This window comes from Gobius niger (assembly GCF_951799975.1).
Source record: "Gobius niger genome assembly, chromosome: 24".
NCBI classification, from domain to species: domain Eukaryota; kingdom Metazoa; phylum Chordata; class Actinopteri; order Gobiiformes; family Gobiidae; genus Gobius; species Gobius niger.
The window spans coordinates 8,732,560-8,751,440 of record NC_136875.1 but is presented as its reverse complement, the minus strand read 5'-3'; the positions used below and the strand labels follow the sequence as shown (position 1 = coordinate 8,751,440).

Genomic DNA, 18,881 nt, shown 5'->3' with positions numbered 1-18,881 from the left:
CTCTGGGGGTAATAAGAGTGTTAATGGGGTCTTTCATCTCCCCCTGGTGTCTCTGACCAGAAAAGCACAATTGCAACTTGACTGCCACCGGGCCGGAGCCACCAATACACAATAATGGAATCACGAAGAAGAAGCTAGCAGGCTAACGGGCAAAGCTAACTGCGGGCTAGCGCCATTTTTACAGCCAAGTGATTTTTCTCCATTGTATAATTGGATGTACAATATCCGTCTCTCCCTTCGCCTTTTCTGTCAGTGTAGTATTGACTCTCACGGACAATAAATGAATTAAAAAAACGACACCTGCAGTGGCGCTTTTGGCCTCTAGGGGCAAGAGTTACTTAGTACTGCTTTAATAAGATCAGATCAGATCAGATAAGCCTTTATTGATCTCACAATGGAGAAGTTCACTTGTTACATCTGCTCTCAAGACACAAAATAGTGCAAAATAGACAGGAAAATGTGCAATCAAATATGTAGTTTTAGTCCTTTGAAAGAGAAACTGGACTGTCCCAAAGACATTCTGAACTTTGGGAGCACGCCGTCCCCCGCTAACTGTAAGCTGTTATATAAATCCAAGTCATTCTTACTAATGCAGTATGTTATTATGTCACGGGAAGAGTGTGATTGTCAGATGTTGCTTTACTCACTGTAGAGCAGTACTTATGTATATGTGCAGTACACTGGCTGTTCTCCGCCTGCACCACGGCAGTAAAAGCGTCCGTAGCCCGGGGTCCTGTCTGTAAATGGTGTAATAAAGCAGCTCTGTACAGGAGCGTGGAGCTGGAGGTACTGTATGTAAGGAGTTTTATAGCGACAGCAGGTAACTCTCCTGCTGTCCTATCGCTGCAGGAGAATTTGGCTAAAGAAAAAAAGAAGATATAGGAATTAAATGGATAAATATGAGGAATAATTTACTGAAAGTTTTCTTTTATTTCACTTTTTCAAATGTAAAGTTGACACCATAGAAGTAAACAAATACATGCGGATAGCTAGCATGTCAGCTAGTCCGGGAGTTTACGGAGTTCGTTAGCTTGTTCAATGCAGTTAGCAACTAGCCGTCAAACATCGCAAATTATCAAAGGTCCAGATGCTTCAGCTGTTGTCAACATTTACTGTAGGTGATATCAAAGCCGAATTAGAAATAGTTTCTGAATGTACAGACCTTTTGAGGTTTTACTTTAGGTAAGAATTAGCGAATAAAAGTGACCTCTGAGCTAAATGCTAACTCATATTCAGATCAGGTTTCTGCTTTTTGTGGGGTCAGAAACACATCCATTAAGGATAGAGACATCACAGAAATGATATACAGGTAAATGTGAGGAAACGGACATGTCATACCTCGCCATAGAGTTCGGGAAAGTCCACAGTTACCATGGAGATCCGCCATCTTTGCAGCTGTTAGCATACATTTCCATGATTAACATTAGCTAAAAACATTATAAAAGAAAAAAGCCGTCGAACAACTCCGTTAGCTGCTGAGTTACTGCTGGTAAAAACATCTAACTCACTGTGGTGTCCAAGTGTTTTAATGTGAACAATAACTCCAGTATTTTAACTTTTAAAATCTCTATTAGTTTACAATTGCTGCTAATCCCATAATGCTTAGCGATATGACGTCACATTCCCAAACTCTATACTTAGGGACTGATTTCACCATTCATTTGTGTAGGGGATAGAACACTCAATTCAAACAGGTCTGGGAAGCTGTTTGCTAACAGATGTGCACATTTGTATGAACAGGCTTTACCAGGATGTCTTGGGTTAAAGGGAAAATTCAGGATTTTTGACATGGCCTGATTTCCTAGTTATCCAGAGTGTTGTTGATTTCTGGAGATACTGTATGTATATTTTTCAATTCACGCAGTCCTTGTATTTGTGGTGCTAGGCTAGTGCTAGGCTAGCGCATGTCTATGGTAACTAGTAGCCTGCATTAAAAACAGTCTGACCCAAGCATAGTGCGCCTGAGGCAAATCACTTATAACACCAGACTACCGATATAAATGTCTGTTTTTACTGAATCCTTTTTGAAATATAACCATTTTGCATTTAAAAGAACTTATATTTGAGCATCATCAGCTTCCTGGTTGTAAGCTACGCAGCGGCGGAGTGATCTGCTAGGTTACCGGATCTACAGTAGTTAGTTTACTTTCGGCCGGCATTACTACACGTGGAATTCACAAAGGAGCTTTCTACAAATCAGATATGGCAACGATTGGATGTTTTTAATGCAGGCTACTAGTTACCATAGACATGCACTAGCCTAGCAATAGCCTAGCACCACTAAACTCTTCAAATATAAGGACTGCATGAATAAAAAATTCAAACAACACTGGATAGCTATAGGAAATGAAGCCCTATGTCAAAAATCCTGAAATATCCCTTTAACGCTAGACAACTGGATGTACATTTTCTGCCGGATGCCAAACTTTCACTCTCCATCCAGATATAGGCAGAGGAAACGGCAGTGAGATTGTCAATCAGTGTCAGAGTCTCTCTGGATGGAGAGTGAAACGTTGGCATCTGTCAAAAAAAGTAGGTCTTGTTTTAACTTTACTGGATTGAGATGTACTCCCTGGTTGACAGAGAATTGATGATGTTTTATGAAACTGAGGTGTTTTCCAGGTAATAATGGTCAAAATTGCCATACAAATGTAATAATGGATAGGATCAATTTCTGAAAGCGTCTTGTTTGGTTTTTGAATGGACTAGCTCTAACTGAAAATATCTGTGAAACATGAAATTTTCTGTTTCCCCGGCCTTAACCAAGCGCATTGTTTCCAGTTCGGCTTTACCCAAAATCTACAGCTTTCTTGACTGGACTGACAGTGTTAGGTCTCATTTGAAAGAACGCGCTCACTTTTTTGTGTTTTTGCCGCGGTTTGGTCACATATTTGAAGCGTTTTTTTTGTAGTTTTGTCTCTTTTTATAATGTCTATAGGTGCTACTTATGTGGAAATATGAGGGGATACAATTCCATACAATTTTTCAAAACATATTATTGGAAAGTCTAGGTATTATTTCAATTCCTCCAGTTGCCGACACTGTAAGTAATCTACACCCAGAAAACCAGTCATTCTGTCATTTCTTTAAGCCAAGGCAAGGCAAGGCAAGTTTATTTGTAGAGCACAATTCATACACAAGGCAATTCAAAGTGCTTCACAGTTGCATAAATATAAGAAAACAAATACAATCAATAAAAACATCAACATAGAATTAATCAATTACAGAAAGAGGCAAGTGTAGATAAAATACTTTCAGTTATATGCATTTTTAAGTCTTGTTTTGACTCGCTCTGTCTTGAGCACTATTTTTAAGTCTTGTTTTGACTCGCTCTGTCTTGAGCACTATTTCACTCTGTCTTGAGCACTATTTTTAAGTCTTGTTTTGACTCGCTCTGTCTTGAGCACTATTTCACTCTGTCTTGAGCACTATTTTTAAGCCTTGTTTGGACTCGCTCTGTCTTGAGCATTATTTCGCTCTGTCTTGAGCACTATTTTTAAGTCTTGTTTGGACTCGCTCTGTCTTGAGCACTATTTCACTCTGTCTTGAGCACTATTTTAAGTCTTGTTTTGACTCGCTCTGTCTTGAGCACTATTTCACTCTCTCTTGAGCACTATTTTAAGTCTTGTTTTGACTCGCTCTGTCTTGAGCACTATTTTTAAGTCTTGTTTGGACTCGCTCTGTCTTGAGCACTATTTCGCTCTGTCTTGAGCACTATTTTTAAGTCTTGTTTGGACTCGCTCTGTCTTGAGCACTATTTCACGCAACTATTTTCCTGTCCCGTACTGGTATACCTTTTTACAGCGACGGTGCTCACTCTAGCGGCGTGTGGAGCAGGCCGCGTTCATCCCCTGTGAAGGAGAACGGCTCGACATGCAGGATTACTCAAGCATTCATGAATGAAACAAAAGACTCCTGTGGTATTTCTGATGTTTGGAAATAGTCCAACCATTGCATCTCGGCAGCAGATGCGCAGCCAGTGTCTCCTGATTGCTGGGGTCTGATTTGAGTTATCTGCTCCCGCTCTTTCTCTGATGTCTCTAAGCTCCGGTGGGTTTGGCGGTCTGAGGTTTGTTCCACCGAATCATTGGTCAAAATCCTTGGAATGGTGTGAGGAGGGGAGGGGAGAGGGGGCCAGCTATTGTAGACCAGGAGAAACCCTGGCAGCCCAGATATATGGACCTAAACATTACGAGCGGTGATGGTGAAGTGGATCGGGTGGCTTTCGTGGTCACTGCCCACTGGTAGAGGTCAGAAACGGTGAACCTGTTTGATGATCCGGGAGGGCTGTAAGAAAGTTGGTGAGAATGGATTCGTGGAGTCTCTGCTGGACCTTCTCGTAGAGGGCGTCACTATCCTGAAAGGGTTGTGGCACAGACTTTGCAGATCGTTCCACGCCGCTTTTCTCAAACCCCAAAATATTTCACAGTAATTGAACTGATTGAATCTTTGCAAACGGCTCCTTTGCATCTTCTTGTGTTCCCGGGGAGTTCTTCAGCCATTTCATGCAAGCACCAGTAAAGCGTTAGGCAGTTTACACAGTGTTGTTGATACAGCGCACCGCCAAGCATACAAACTTGTTGTGCCGCTGCCACTTTTGATTGGCCAGTTGCCGAAAGGACGGGAGTTCTGATTGGCGAACGTGTCCATCACTCAGACTTCAGACAAGGTAGAGAAAAAAGAAAAAAACCCATCACAGCCTTTTAGGTTATGGCAAAAGTTAAAACTTAAAGGAACAGGCCACCGTTTTTTCATACTGAGATATGTTCTTACCTGCGCTTGACGAGTTGATACGTAGATACGAGGAATATACTGGGAGAGGCCAAACGCTAACAACATCTTTGGTCTTTTTGTGTGACTGAGGGCACATAGTTCTTCCATACTGTGATATGTTCTTACCTGAGTTTAGACGAGTTAATGCGTACCTGTCTGGTCTTTGTGTGTGCCCGTGGAAGAGTGTGGTAGCTTCTAACTTCACCCCCAATGTGGAGCTATAGGAATACATTGGGAGAGGCCAAATGCTAACAACGTCTTTGGTCTTTTTGCGTGAATGAGGGCATGGCACAAAGATCAGACAGGTATGTATCAACTCGTCTAAGCTCAGGTAAGAACATATCTAAGTATGGAAAAACGGTGGCCTGTTCCTTTAACTGTCGATGTTGATGGTTTGTATCAATCTGGAAAACAGTAAAATGTGTTAGCGTAAAATCTCTACGTACATGCCAGAGTTCGAGTCCAAGCTACCTTTAAGTTGTCATCGTCTAAGTCCTAGTCTTCAATTTCCAAATCGTCTAAGTTCTATATGTGTGAATTATGCAATGTCGTCTGCCGCTGCCTCTCAGAGTCTAGTCACCAGTCCCGGTTAAGCCGCTCTGAAATACTCTCCTATGATAAATTTTCTTTCATAAGGCAGTACAGAAGGCAGACTGCCTGGCCTTGGAGCTGATAAACTGTCGATGTGTACTTTTAGGGGCCCATCTCCTCACGCTGTATCAAAGCCCCAGTCTGACTGGTTTACGTAAGGCGGCCATGCTCAAGTGAAGAGGAGCAGTGTGCGCAGTTTGGGGACTGGTCAACATGTTTTCTGTGGACACGTTTGTGGTCAGGAGAGGCCCGGGGCGGCGGACGAGAGACACTATAAACAGAGGAATGGGATAGCGCTTCCTGCTCAGCTGGGCGCCACTCGCACAACGGGCAAACAAAAGATCCATCATTAGGAAGAGAGAGGTTACGCCTGCGAGCGGCGGTACCCAGCTCGACTGCAGTGTGCTTGGATCTGCCTTCCTCCCGAGTCACTGTCTGTAGGTCTTTAAGTGGAGACACTGCAGGTGTATTGGAAAAATATTTAATTTATTTACAGGCATCATTTTGAACTTACGGATGCATACAAAACGTCTGAAAATGTGTATAGTTTCAAAGTATTCAAACATTATACAGTCACGGACTCATGGATAATCACTGACGTCAGGTTTAAATATTGTGTGGGATGTAACCTCACCAGAGGTCACTTGGTGTTTGACTTAAAGCTAAAGGATAGCAGTAATTGATGTGTAAAATAAAATAAACAACAATACAATTATGCCAAAGTCATCTTTTTACGATCCCAGAAAGGCGTCCCCTAGTCAGCCAGATATGACCTGGAAGCTAACTTGTTGGAGCTAACTGAGTTTAACTTGTAAATTAGCTGCTAGCTTGAAGACAAAAGCAATAAAAGTGACAATAAAAAGGAGAATTGCCTTACAAACCTAACGTATGCGGAAAGTGAACAAGCCTGTTCAGAGTTTGCTAGCTTCTTCAGTGTATTTTTCTTCCTGTATAGCCGTTAGCATTTAGCCATAGCTCTTCTTAGCCATTTTCTGGTGAAATATGACCTTATTTACCACACATAAATAAAGCCAAGTGTAAATCGGGCCCGTATATTTTATATATATTTTATATGGGCCCGAATATTTTCTCACAGCAGATTGTTCAGAAGAAGTGAAAAAATGGCAGACGTAGCTAGCGCCGTTAGCATTAGCACGAGGCTAACATGAAGCATTCTCCGTTATTTATGTATTTATGGGCTGTTGAACCTCTTTGCTCCTCCCCATGTCTTTGTTTCTCTATTTGATAGACAACTATGTTCATAATTCAGCATTTGTTAAAATATTTTTTGAATAATTAGAGAAAGTTTAGATAGAGCGATCAATTAAAATGTACGGTAAACTGTTGGCTAACAGATGTGTAGCCAACAACAGGCTCTTATTGAACCACTATTACTACATACTGTATATGCCACATCTGACAGCAGTAAGCTCCAGTCAGTGTGTGTGTATTAATATTGCAAAGGAGGCACCGTGAGACTTCAAATAGTTGTCGCAAGAGTGTCAAATATTTCTCAAACATGCATGATTGACTCAGAACACATCTCTTGGTGCATTTTCCTATGATAAAACAACATTTAATGTGGTAGAAAGCTATGAAAAGCTGATTTTCTACAACATCCCTCATTTTACTCTCAAACACTGAAATCCTCACCCACTGTTGCACCTTGTTTCTTCACTGTAGATGATAAGACTTCAGCAGAAGAAACTTAAGCCCAGTGTTGTACATTTTTCGTGGTTTCAGTGGCGTCGAACCCAAACCTCCATCTTGTAACATTTTTGAGGCTTCTGCCGGCCTACTCCTGCAAATTCTACTTTTGTGCTCTTACCCACACATCTCGTTCTAAATATAAACCCTTCTAAATATGAGTCCAGATAGTAAGTGAAGGAATTTGTTTGTGAGAAACGTGTGTGAGAGACAGAAAGAGGCCGAGTGCAGATAGATGAGTTAAAGTGGCTAAGGTAAATAAATAAGCTCGGGAAGTGTGGGCCACGACAGGACGTGGTTTGGACCTCTGTATGTGTCTATGAGAGACTGGGAGAGCGAGATTATCAAAAGCAGCTGGCTCCGTTTGCAGTGAGTGCACGTCTGTGAGCCGCCTGTTAGAGCTGAAAGTGTTGGGCTCAGTATAGATTCATTAAGACTGCTTTATAAGAGGGACCTATAGGTTATAAAATTCATAACTCAGAACTTGGGGGTAAACTTTCTGCTCTAAGGCAAAACTTAAACATGTTTTCTGTTAGCAGCAGCCTTACTACAATTGTGCAATTGTGCAGTGTGAGGCTTTGAAGCTTGTAAAAACTTATACAAGAGTTTAATTTTGTGTATTTGTTGTGACTATGAGATTTCGGATTGTTACACATTTGTTACAGTGCACTGCAATGTTACACTATTAATAGGCTGTGTTACACTTCTGAGGTAACTTTTGTAACTTTTGCACTGAGGACAGTAATAAGGTCATGTTGCTTTCAGAAACTGTAACCACTCCATGTTACGAGACTGTGTTACACTCAGGACTGTGAAAAGGCTTGGTTGCACTATATGCACTGTCACAAAATGTACACTCTGGACAGTCCCGCTACTCTCTGGACAGTAACAAGACTACGTTACACTCTGCACTATAAACAGGGCTTTGTTACATTCTGGACTATCAGAAAACTTTTATACGCTGGACAGTAACGAGACTATGTTGCACTCTTGACTGTAACAGTCATATTATTATCTGGACTGTATCACGACTGTGCTACACTCCAACTGTAGCAAGACTGAGTTACATTCTGGAAAACAACAAAGTCTTGTTGCACTATGGACCGCAATGAGGTTATGCTTGTGTGACATGCTGGACTGTAACAAGGCTGTTACACTCTGGACTGTAACAAGGCTGTTACACTCTGGACTGTAACGAGGTTATGTTTGTGTGACATGCTGGACTGTAACAAGGCTGTTACACTCTGGACTGTAACAAGGCTGTTACACTCTGGACTGTAACGAGGTTATGTTTGTGTGACATGCTGGACTGTAACAAGGCTGTTACACTCTGGACTGTAACAAGACTGTTACACTCTGGACTGTAACAAGACTGTTACACTCGGGACTGTAACAAGGCTGTTACACTCGGGACTGTAACAAGGCTGTTACACTCGGGACTGTAACAAGGCTGTTACTCTATGGACTGTAATGAGGTTATGTTTGTATGACATGCTGAACTGTAACAAGACTGTTACACTCGGGACTGTAACAAGGCTGTTACACTATGGACTGTAACGAGGTTATGTTTGTATGCCATGCTGGACTGTAACAAGGCTGTTACTCTCTGGACTGTAACAAGGCTGTTACACTCTGGACTGTAACATCTTTGGTCGTTTTGTGTGACTGAGAGCATGCAAATAATTGTTTCTCCCTCTGCCCTTCCTATCGTAGACGAGGTCCTGACCTACACAGAGCCTCTGATCCTGAGGTCGAACGGCCCTCACCGGTTCCTTTGTGAAGATGGAGACAGCCTCATACTACCCCACACAGACATCACCACGCCCGCCCGAACGGTCACATGTGAGTAAAACAAACGCACCCGCTCGAACCGAGACACTTGTGACGGACTTTTCATCCATTGGCAGGGGAAACAGCTATGGCACAGTTGGACAGTATTTTGGGAACACTATGTATTTGAGCAAGTCACCTGAATTTGACAATCTTTACTTTCGCACGTACGGTCTCATTCGTTTGTATTTGTAAAGGCTCCTCAAATGGATACAGACCGATGTAACTAAAGGTCGTTCTGCTGTGAGTAAACAAGCAGAGGAAGAGGAGGAGGTGGAGGAGAGGGGGATTGTGGGAGTTAGAGTTTCCATTACCGATGGCTGCCCACTGACTCACTCTGCCCTGACCTTTGAATACTCCTATCCCCGAGAAATGGGTCAACTATCAGTCACACTGGAAACCTACAGCGCACGAGCTAACTACGGGGGAACACACACACATCTTGTATTTTTTGGGGGGCTTTTGGCTCCTTCTCCTAATAAATGAAATTATTATGATGACATAGAGGTGATGTAAGCTTGCTACAGTTTCGGTTTAATGCTGAAAGCGGAAGAAAGAGGACTGCCATTTTGAACTGTGAGAACAGCCAATAAATAACCATTGGTTTTATTTAATTATGGTTTTAGGCTCATTTATGTTTATGTCTTATTGTAGGTTTGCCCTGTTAGTTTAAATGGGTACACCCCTTGGAGAACGTGATACTTTTTGATTGGGATGTTCGGGGCCCCTATAGTCTTCGGTCATGGAAGGAATTTGGGCTGCCAAAAAGTTAACTTACCTTCCTCTTCTGTATGTTTTTGATTTTTTTCTTGTATCTTTGTATTGGCTGCTGTGTGGGCAGGTCTTCTCTGTAACAACTTCTTGGAATGATTATGGAATGGCTCAAGTGATAGAGGGGTCATCTTTTCTTGGAAGGTTGGTGATTTGAGTCGAGGTCAGGTCATCCAGTCTGGTTAATGGCTAATGGTTGTAGTGGTGTGTGTGTCAGACATCACACTGGCAAATAGAATATCTTTTTGGAACAAATCATAAGAAATCAGTCATTAATAATGAAATGATGTTATTTTAACCCTTGTGCCCAGATTTAACATCCACAGACGTTACAGAACATTCCACTCTTGCAACAGCATCATGCTCCTACAGACTCCAAATATTCCAGGCTTGGACTGAACAATATTTTGATGTTTTTCAGAGGGATTTTCTAAACATCTGATTCTCAGCATAATGTGTTGAGTTTTGAATGCAAAAGACAGGGCCAAATCTTGATATTTATATCAGTAATCTACAGCAGTGCCCGTAGAGGCCATGAGCGCCACTGCAGGTGTCGTAGCATGTTACGTTTTTTTACTCATTAATTGTCCGTGAGAGTAAATACTACGCTGACAGAAAAGACAAAAGGACAGAGGGATATTGTTCATCCATTTACACAATAAAGATTTTTTTTTTCACTCAAACTTGGCTGTAAATACTGTTTAACCTGTTAGCTTCTTCTTCGTGATTCCATTAGTTTGTATTGGTGACTCCGACCCGTAGGCAGTGAAGTTGAAAGTGTGGTTTTCTGGCCAGAGACACCAGGGGGAGATGAAAGACCCCCCAATCATCCCATAAACACTTGTATTACCCTCAGAGGGACCACGAAAAGGATTTATTAAGGTAAACACGCTACTTAGCACTGCTTTAACCTGATGCATGTTTGATTGAAAACGGCATGTTTTAGTGGAATTAAGCCAAATATCAAAATACGGTTTTCAAACTAACATTATGAACCCAATTTTAAAAGTTTTGGGCTGGTTGTTGAGTGCTTATGGGGGTCGCACCCTGAAAAGTTTGGGAACATCTGCAGTGTCTCGTCTTATAAAGAACTAAGAGGGCACTGGTTGTACTTTTGAAATAGCTGTTCCTTTTACTGGACATTCGTCGGAAAAAAAAACAAGTTACAAACAAACCAATACCGTACAGCTTTGAGACCCCTGACCGGCATCAGCGTCATCGTTTTGCTGCGGTTTTCGGATGAGTCGCTGAGCAACATCTGCGAGCATGTGGTTTACGTCGCGCTGCCGTGCAGGACGTCAGCGCCTCGATGATGTCAGAGTCTGCAGCGCGCTGATGACATCGCACAATCTGCTCCTGCCGTTACCAGTGAGTCAGGTTCAAAAGTGCTGAGAAAAACGCCCCGTTCTCCATCAAGGGCTGTCTCCACTCTCCTCACAGCCGCTTCTAAAGGGCGACGCGCCAGACTTCTCGCATTCTGCTGCGCTGATGTCATCACTACGGGACGCGAGGGGGGAGGCAGAAAGGGAGAGGAGCGGCCCGGAGGGTGGTGGTGGTGGTGGTGGTGGATGAGAGTTTGCGCTTCCGAGTCTGCTCCCGCCGGGCGAAACACGTCTGGAGTATTTGCAGCAGCTGTGACCGGGATTTGGGCCTGAGTCAACCTGACGGGCGTTATTTATGAGCTGCGCAGACAGACGGTACACACTGACTGCGTTGTAATTATATGTCATCGTGGTGTGACAGGTTCAAGTGCTCCTCTGACCTGAAGTGTGGTTGAATCCCGTTCTGTTGGCTCTTTACCTGTTGTCAGTGTCGGTGAGTCAGTGTTTGTTTGTAGATGGTTTTGTCAAATTAGACTGGACTAAATACAGTCCCCGTTCAAAAGTTTAAGACCAGTTGAAATGTGGCAAAAAATATAGATCACATTTTGCATGTTTGGATCTTAACAAGGTTTCATTATGCAACAAGTTTGTTTTTGCAGCTGATCATGTTGTGATGTTGATGATGATGTTTTTACATACTGAGATATGTTCTTACCTGAGCTAAGGCAAGTTGATCCGTACCTGTCTGGTGCCCGGAAAGAGCTTGGTCGCTTCTAACTTCAACCCCGTTTGGAGCTATAGGAATATACAGGGAGAGGCTAAATGCTAACAACATCTTTGGTCTTCTTGCGTGACTGAGGGCACACAGTTCTTCCATAGATACAGACGGCATCTCTGGAATCGTCCATATATGGTCATGTTTGAAAACAGTTAAGGGGGAAAACAATTCAAAAACTACTTCAAATGCAGAATTATGAATATAGTTTTCTACTAAATAAAGATACAAAGACATGGGGAGGAGCAAAGTGGTTCAACTGCCCATAAATACATAAATAACAGAGAGTGCTAACTTGATGCTACATGTTAGCATCGGGCTAATGCTAACGGTTAGCTAGCACTAGCTACAACTGCCGTTTTTTTCACTTCTACTGAACAATCTGCTGTGAGAAAATATCCATATGGGATATCGATTTACACTTGACTTTATTTGTGTGATAAATACGTTGATATTCCACCAGAAAATGGCTAAAAAGAGTGGAAAATTGTGTTTCCCAAAAGATTCTATTTTCCCCCTCGGCGAGGCCACGCCCCCTTCTATGACGAGATGCCGTCTGTATCTATACTGAGATATGTTCTTACCTGAGCTTAGACGAGTTGACGCGTACCTGTCTGGTCTTTGTGCGCGCCTGTGAAAGAACGTGGTCGCTTCCAACTTCACCCCCGTTTGGAGCCATAGGAATACATTGAGAGAGGCCAAACGCTAAGAACATCTTTGGTCGTTGTGCGTGACTGAGCGCACGCACAAAGACCAGACAGGTACGCGTCAACTCGTCTAAGCTCAGGCAAGGACATATCTCAGTATGGAAAAATGGTGGCCCGTTCCTTTAAAAGGCCAAATCTGTGGAAAAAAATGTGGATTCAGTCTCATTTTCTGTCAGGTATTCACACTGTCATGACGTCCTGATGGCGTCAGTACCTTCAGGAGCGTGTTTGTGTTGTTGAGCTGCTTAAGCAGGGCCTCACAGAGCGTCGTCGCCGCTGAGTGGGGATGCAGTAAGGCAAGGCAAGGCAAGGCAAGTTTATTTGTAGAGCACAATTCATACACAAGGCAATTCAAAGTGCTTCACAGTTGCATAAATATAAGAAAACAAATACAATCAATAAAAACATCAAAATAAAACTAATCAATTGCAGTAAGAGGCAAGAGTGTAGATAAAATACTTTCAGTTATATGCATTTTTAAGTCTTGTTTGGACTCGCTCTGTCTTGAGCACTATTTTTAAGTCTTGTTTGGACTCGCTCTGTCTTGAGCACTATTTTTAAGTCTTGTTTGGACTCGCTCTGTCTTGAGCACTATTTTTAAGTCTTGTTTGGACTCGCTCTGTCTTGAGCACTATTTTTAAGTCTTGTAAGACATTTGGAATTTCTTAAAAGATCCTGAGGGTTATGGAACAAAAAAGTCAAGACCCCAAAAATGTCACCCGCGCTGAGCTGGAGGATCCGATTGGCTGTTGACCCTTTACCCAAAGGCCGTTACTGGAGCAGACTGCAGTAACAGATTTCACATTTCTACAAAACATATGGACTACAAGTTAAAACCAGCCTCTTGGGTTAGGAGAGACGTTTTTAAATATAAAGGGATTATTTAAAGTGAAAACATTTATCAACTAAACGGCTTTTTCAGTAGGCAAATCTCTATACTGCAAATTCAACAACAACGTACACTGTCCGTGTGGCGCCTCAGGATTAACTCATCACACAGGCGGGTGGTGTAAGTTGTCATGGTCTGTCTTTTAATTTAAGTCTGTCATATCATGGAAATTAGCTTTTTTATGTCACAATGTCTAGATCAGAGACAAAACAAGAGCCATTGGTCTCCAAACGGTCTCCATTTTCACTCACCCAGTGTCCTCTCCTGCCCCTCGAGCCCTTTCAGGAAACAGAAGTGTGTCGCCCACAGTACAAGTTCTGAGACGTGGCCGGCGTCACGAAAAACCAAAGGCCCTCATTTCCTCATCAAGCAGGCGGACAAAAAGAAACAAAGAAGGTGTATTCAGGAGCGGGGTGATGGATTGGACGGTGCCCTCTGTATTTGTTTACCCCAGGGCCCAGACTATATAGGCCTCTGTCACTGTCTGGGCCCCTGCAGCTTGTGTAAGAAGCAGAGGAAGCTAAGAGAGACAGACAGAGAGGATGAGGACGGAGGGGGGGGGGGGAGGCAGTATACGAGGCGGCCATGGAGGTACATTCTGTCCAACCACACTGATGTTGCATAAGTCTGAAGCATATGGAGCTGCTGGCTTTTATTGGGGGAACGAAATAAGGAGGAGGAGGGGGTTGTACGTATAGGAAGTGAATTCAGCTTTCCAGTCTCAACTCAACTGTTTTTTTTCGGAGATCCATTAGCACTTACGTTAAACCAATGGGAACGTTTCACACTCTTCCAGATACGCCCCAAGGATCAGCTCTTTCTTCCTCTCTCCAGGAAGTCCTTTTGGATATGATTTTGAACTGGTCGCCTCACGATGACTTCAATGACACTGACCCTCAGCTTTAGAAGGAAAGGCCATCTCTTTTCATGAATGAGTAGGACTGCTCATGTCCCGCCTATTTCCTACTGATTATTTGTGTCTAATTGTATTACAATGCCGTAGGCTTTAGATTGGCTTTCAGAACTATCAATTTGAAGCTTTTGAAACTTAAATATGTGGGGAAACAATGCAATGCTTTCATTTTGTTGATATATTAGTAACAAGGATTGGCTCTGAGGTCATGTTAGATCTTGTGTTGGTGTTTGATGGAGAGCTACTTATGCCGATATCTTCAAAACCGAAAGTGACGCAGACTTCCACAACCTCCCCGACCTCAAGGGGAACTGAAAAACATCACATGTTTGTGCACCCGTTTTATGTGTTTTATGTTGTAGATTTTTGCGTATAGTTTTGGAACCACATGAGATAGAGACTTTCCGTGTTTTGTTTTGGACGCTATGTTTGTCATCTGAAGCACTTACTAAACAGGAATATACAGCGCTCCCTACTGTCACAGTTCAACGCTGACACACTTAGAAGCTTCATACACAGGATTATAAACCAGACATTTTTATAAATGTGGCCAAAAATATCGTTATCGGCCTCAGAAAAACCCACATCGGTCGACCTCTATTAGATAAATTCTCTATATTTGAAACCATTGCTATAATAATACATGTTTAACTATAGGCTATTTGAGAGATAAAAAGAAGAAGATCAAATGATTTGAGGTGAGACACGCCAGGTGAAAGTATTGATTTTTCACGCTGTGATCGAAGTGGAGATTTTCTGCTCGTTTCCTCCTTAACATCTTAGTTTTCATGTCAGAGACACAAATGACAAAACCTGCCCCGTACGATGTTTATTTTATGTAAACAAACCCTGTTTTTGTAGAGCTAAACCTACTGAAAATCCATGATCTTGTTGATCTTAATACATGAGTCATAGTGTACAGAACACATAATAATCTCCTCCCTCCTCTCATCCAGGAGCTTTTGGAACACAGCAAAAGTCAGTATAACCTCAGAGGAACCTGCATTTTCAAAAAAGTAAAAGCCAGAAAGAATAAAAAAAGTTGATGTATTTCTGTAAGAGGTGTAAATCTGTGGAATGACTTGGAAGATCAGTTAAAACAGTCCGAAAGAGTCAAAGCTTTCAAAAAGTTGTATAAATCTACTAAAATTCGAGAATATATAAGCTTAGGATAAATAAGGTAAGAAAAGAAAGTGAAAAGACTTTAATAGATGCGTAACGGATGAATCTGAATTTAAATGATGACATGATTTAGTTAAAAATAATTTAACATAAAACAAATTGTATATATACATATATATTGGAATATTGAAATTTCTGTTATCAATTCTAGATACTACATGCTTATTTCTCTTCTTGATGTTGTTTATTATAAATATTTGCGTCTGTTTTCTCGTGGAAGTCTGTAAACTGGGTTAGGCATAATAAGTTTTCACTTCAGCCTAAACCCTTTCAGTCGTGTTGTACATGAATAATTGGAAATGTTTGTTTAATGTTTAAAGGAATGAGGCGACCGAATACTACTACTACTACTATGTTTTGTCACGAGCGAGACGGAGATAACCCGGCAGTAGCAACAACGCCGCCTTTCCCACGGGTATTCATTCACAAATATTGACAGATTTTACATCCACGTGTCCTGAAGAGCGTCCATGATGATGCTATGATCCAAATATGGTATTTTTCCTTCTTCAGTACAGAAGAGCAGGGAAATGTGCTGCGCATGGGCACTCGTAAAAAAAAAAGTGTTTTCTCCACTAAACGACATAGCCATGATAGAAGCTCCTACGGACTCCAAACTTTCCAGTCTAGGCAGGGCTTAACAAGATTGTTTTAATGTTTAATTCCCAACCTGATTTATTCAGCTGTGACACCTTAGCTTATTCGAAAAATAAACAAGATCCAAAATCCCTCTGAAAAAGCTTTGTTACTAATACATCAATGAAAAAAAAAAACTACATTTAAATCTGAGTCTGTGATTTAGATTTTGTCCCTGAAAATATTAGAAATTTTGACCAGTTTTATGCACAAAATGCCTTCTTTTTATATGAAAACATAAAATGACAGAAAACTTGCAATACATTTTTTTCTCAGTGATGCTCTGCTCAGACTGCTGCCATGAGCGGCCCGGCCCTGGATAAAGCAGAAGAAAATAAATGATAGATGGATATATCAGTAATGTTCAGCAAACGTTTCAAATTTCCATCCATCCATCCATTTTCTTTCACTTTTCCGTTTCCGGGTCGTGGGGGCAGCTGTTGGAGCTGCCCAAATCACATTGCACCAGCCCCTATGGCTCCTCCTGCAGGTGGTGGGTCCACAGAAGGACGGCCTCACGATTAACCGGGCCTGGTGGTCTCTCATAAAGGGCTTCTGAACCGCTCTTTGTCTGACCCATCACCTATAGGACCTGTTTGCCCTGGGAGACCCTACCAGGGGCACGAAGCCCCCGACAACAGAGCTCCCAGGATCATTCGGGCGCTCAAACCCCTCCACCACGTTAAGGTGGCGGTTCCTGGAGGGGCCGAGTTTCAAATGTATCTCTCTAAATTTATTGATTTTTTCCTATTCACCCGCAGTGTCTCGCCAAAAAATATCGGCATACACATCGGCTATCGGCCAACCCCCTTCATATCGGTATCGGACCCCAAAGATCATCAATATCAGTCGGGCCCTACTTTAAAGACACAAATACGACTTTGGTGGAGTTCATCCAGGAGAATTAGTAGCCATGGGGATATTTAATAAGGCGAGACACTGCCGGTGAATAGGGAAAAAATTAAATTTTCCAGATATCAATTTTAAACTTTTGCTGTCGATCACTGGCATAAATGTGAGAAAAAAATACATTGCAAGTTTTCTGTCATTTTATCTTTTCATATCAGAACAAGGTGTTTTATGCCTAAAAATGCCCCAAATTTCCCATCTTTTCGGCGACGAAATCTGAATAATGGATAGAGCTACATTCAAATTTATGGTTTCATTTTATTGATGAATGAGTTAACAAGACTTTTTCAGAGGGGATTTTGGATTTCTTGTTTAGTTTTAAAATATGCTGTTTTTTAGTGGAAAAATAAAAAAATAATAATTTTCGCCTTAATTTTTGACATTCAAAACTCAATACATGGGGCTGGGGATTAGATAATAACAAATCCTTCTGAACAAATCTTCCAAACATTGTTGAAAATTTGAAGTCTTTAGGTCCGACTGACGTGGACATAGTGTCGCCACAATGACAGAAAAATGTGTTTTGAGAAAAAGGCCCTTGAAATTGCATTCTCCCATATAAGTCTATGGGGGAACATTGAATCAGTGCAATATTTAAACATGTTATTGTGAAGATTAGGCATATTTTCTGTTTCCAGGTGAAAGCTTATATGTTCAGAGACCAATTTGGCCCAAAACATGAAAACTGAAAAAAATGAGTTTTGCCTGCAGTGTCTCCCCTTAAAAGAAAATCACTTTAGTTTTGTCCCTTTATACTTTATGATATTGACCCAAATGTTTGCAGATTGTGTTCAACAATTCGGTCGCCTTTCATGCTACACATGGATACCAAACCTGTGGATAATTGTGAAGCCTCATAAAGGGTGAGTTTGGTCCATATCTGAAGCCAGGACGTCAACTATTGCTATTGCTCAAATCTCCGCACGGGATGTTTTCCACCTGCCGCCTGGTGAAATGCGTATTGTTACAGGAGGCCGAAAAGGTTGGAACGGGTTGTTGTTTTTTCTCACTATCGAGGAAGCGTGACTCAACCCCCCCCTCCTGGTCCTAAACACACACACACCACGGGACAGGCAGAGACAGGCGACAGAATGCCCCCTCTCTCTCTCGCTCTCTGTACTTAGCGTTTCCTGTCGTGTGCGTCTGACTGCAAGCTCTGTGTTTGTGCAGGATTCCAGGAAAAAGCTCCCCTCTGCAGTCTCACATGTCACCCCTGCCCCCTTCACTGCACCGCTCCCTTCACGACGGGGCTAAAGGCAAATATCTATTTCGGTGCCTTTCGAACTGCGGTGTGCCTTTAGGGTGACCAGAAGTCCCCCCCTTCAGCCGGATATGTCCTCATTTATACGAAACCCAAAAGAGAGGTCCGGGAAGAATTTCGGAAATGACCCCAAAATGTCTGGAATTTTTGTGCGAGGCGGCTTGTCCCGGTCCCCCTATGATCACGGGCTGGGTGGAGGTTAGTGCTATAGATCGTATGCTCCGGAGGGACAGTCTGCTGTGAAAACGTGAGATATCATGACAGAAATTAAGGTTAGGGCCAGGGAAATGGTTAACCTCTTAACTCCCGCCTGAACCGAGAGGATCTTTTTCCTCACGTCATCAGATTTTTTTTCCAACATTTTTTTCTTGGGTGTTCAACTCATTTTTGAAACTTTTTGGTAATTTTTTATCACATTTTTGTCATTTTTTCGTCCATTTTTTTGTCCATTTTTAATCAATTTTTTGTCACATTTTTGTCACTTTTTTGTAATTTCTTTGTCATTTTTTATCACATTTTTGTAATTTTTTTGCCACATTTTGTCACAATTAGTCATTTTTTCGTTAATTTTTCGTTAATTTTTAATCAATTTTTTGTCACATTTTTGTCACTTTT

At 41.9% G+C, this 18,881-nt stretch overlaps 1 protein-coding gene across 1 annotated transcript in view; it reads left to right on the top strand.

Annotated features, from left to right (window-relative positions):
* The window catches only part of mdfi (MyoD family inhibitor), a gene marked incomplete at its 3' end in the record, with an annotated part of 55,048 nt that overhangs the window by 14,527 nt on the left and 21,640 nt on the right, over window positions 1–18,881 (top strand). Inside the window, exon 2 of the mRNA XM_079582228.1 lies at window positions 8,785–8,913. The remainder of the gene's footprint in view (window positions 1–8,784; window positions 8,914–18,881) is intronic.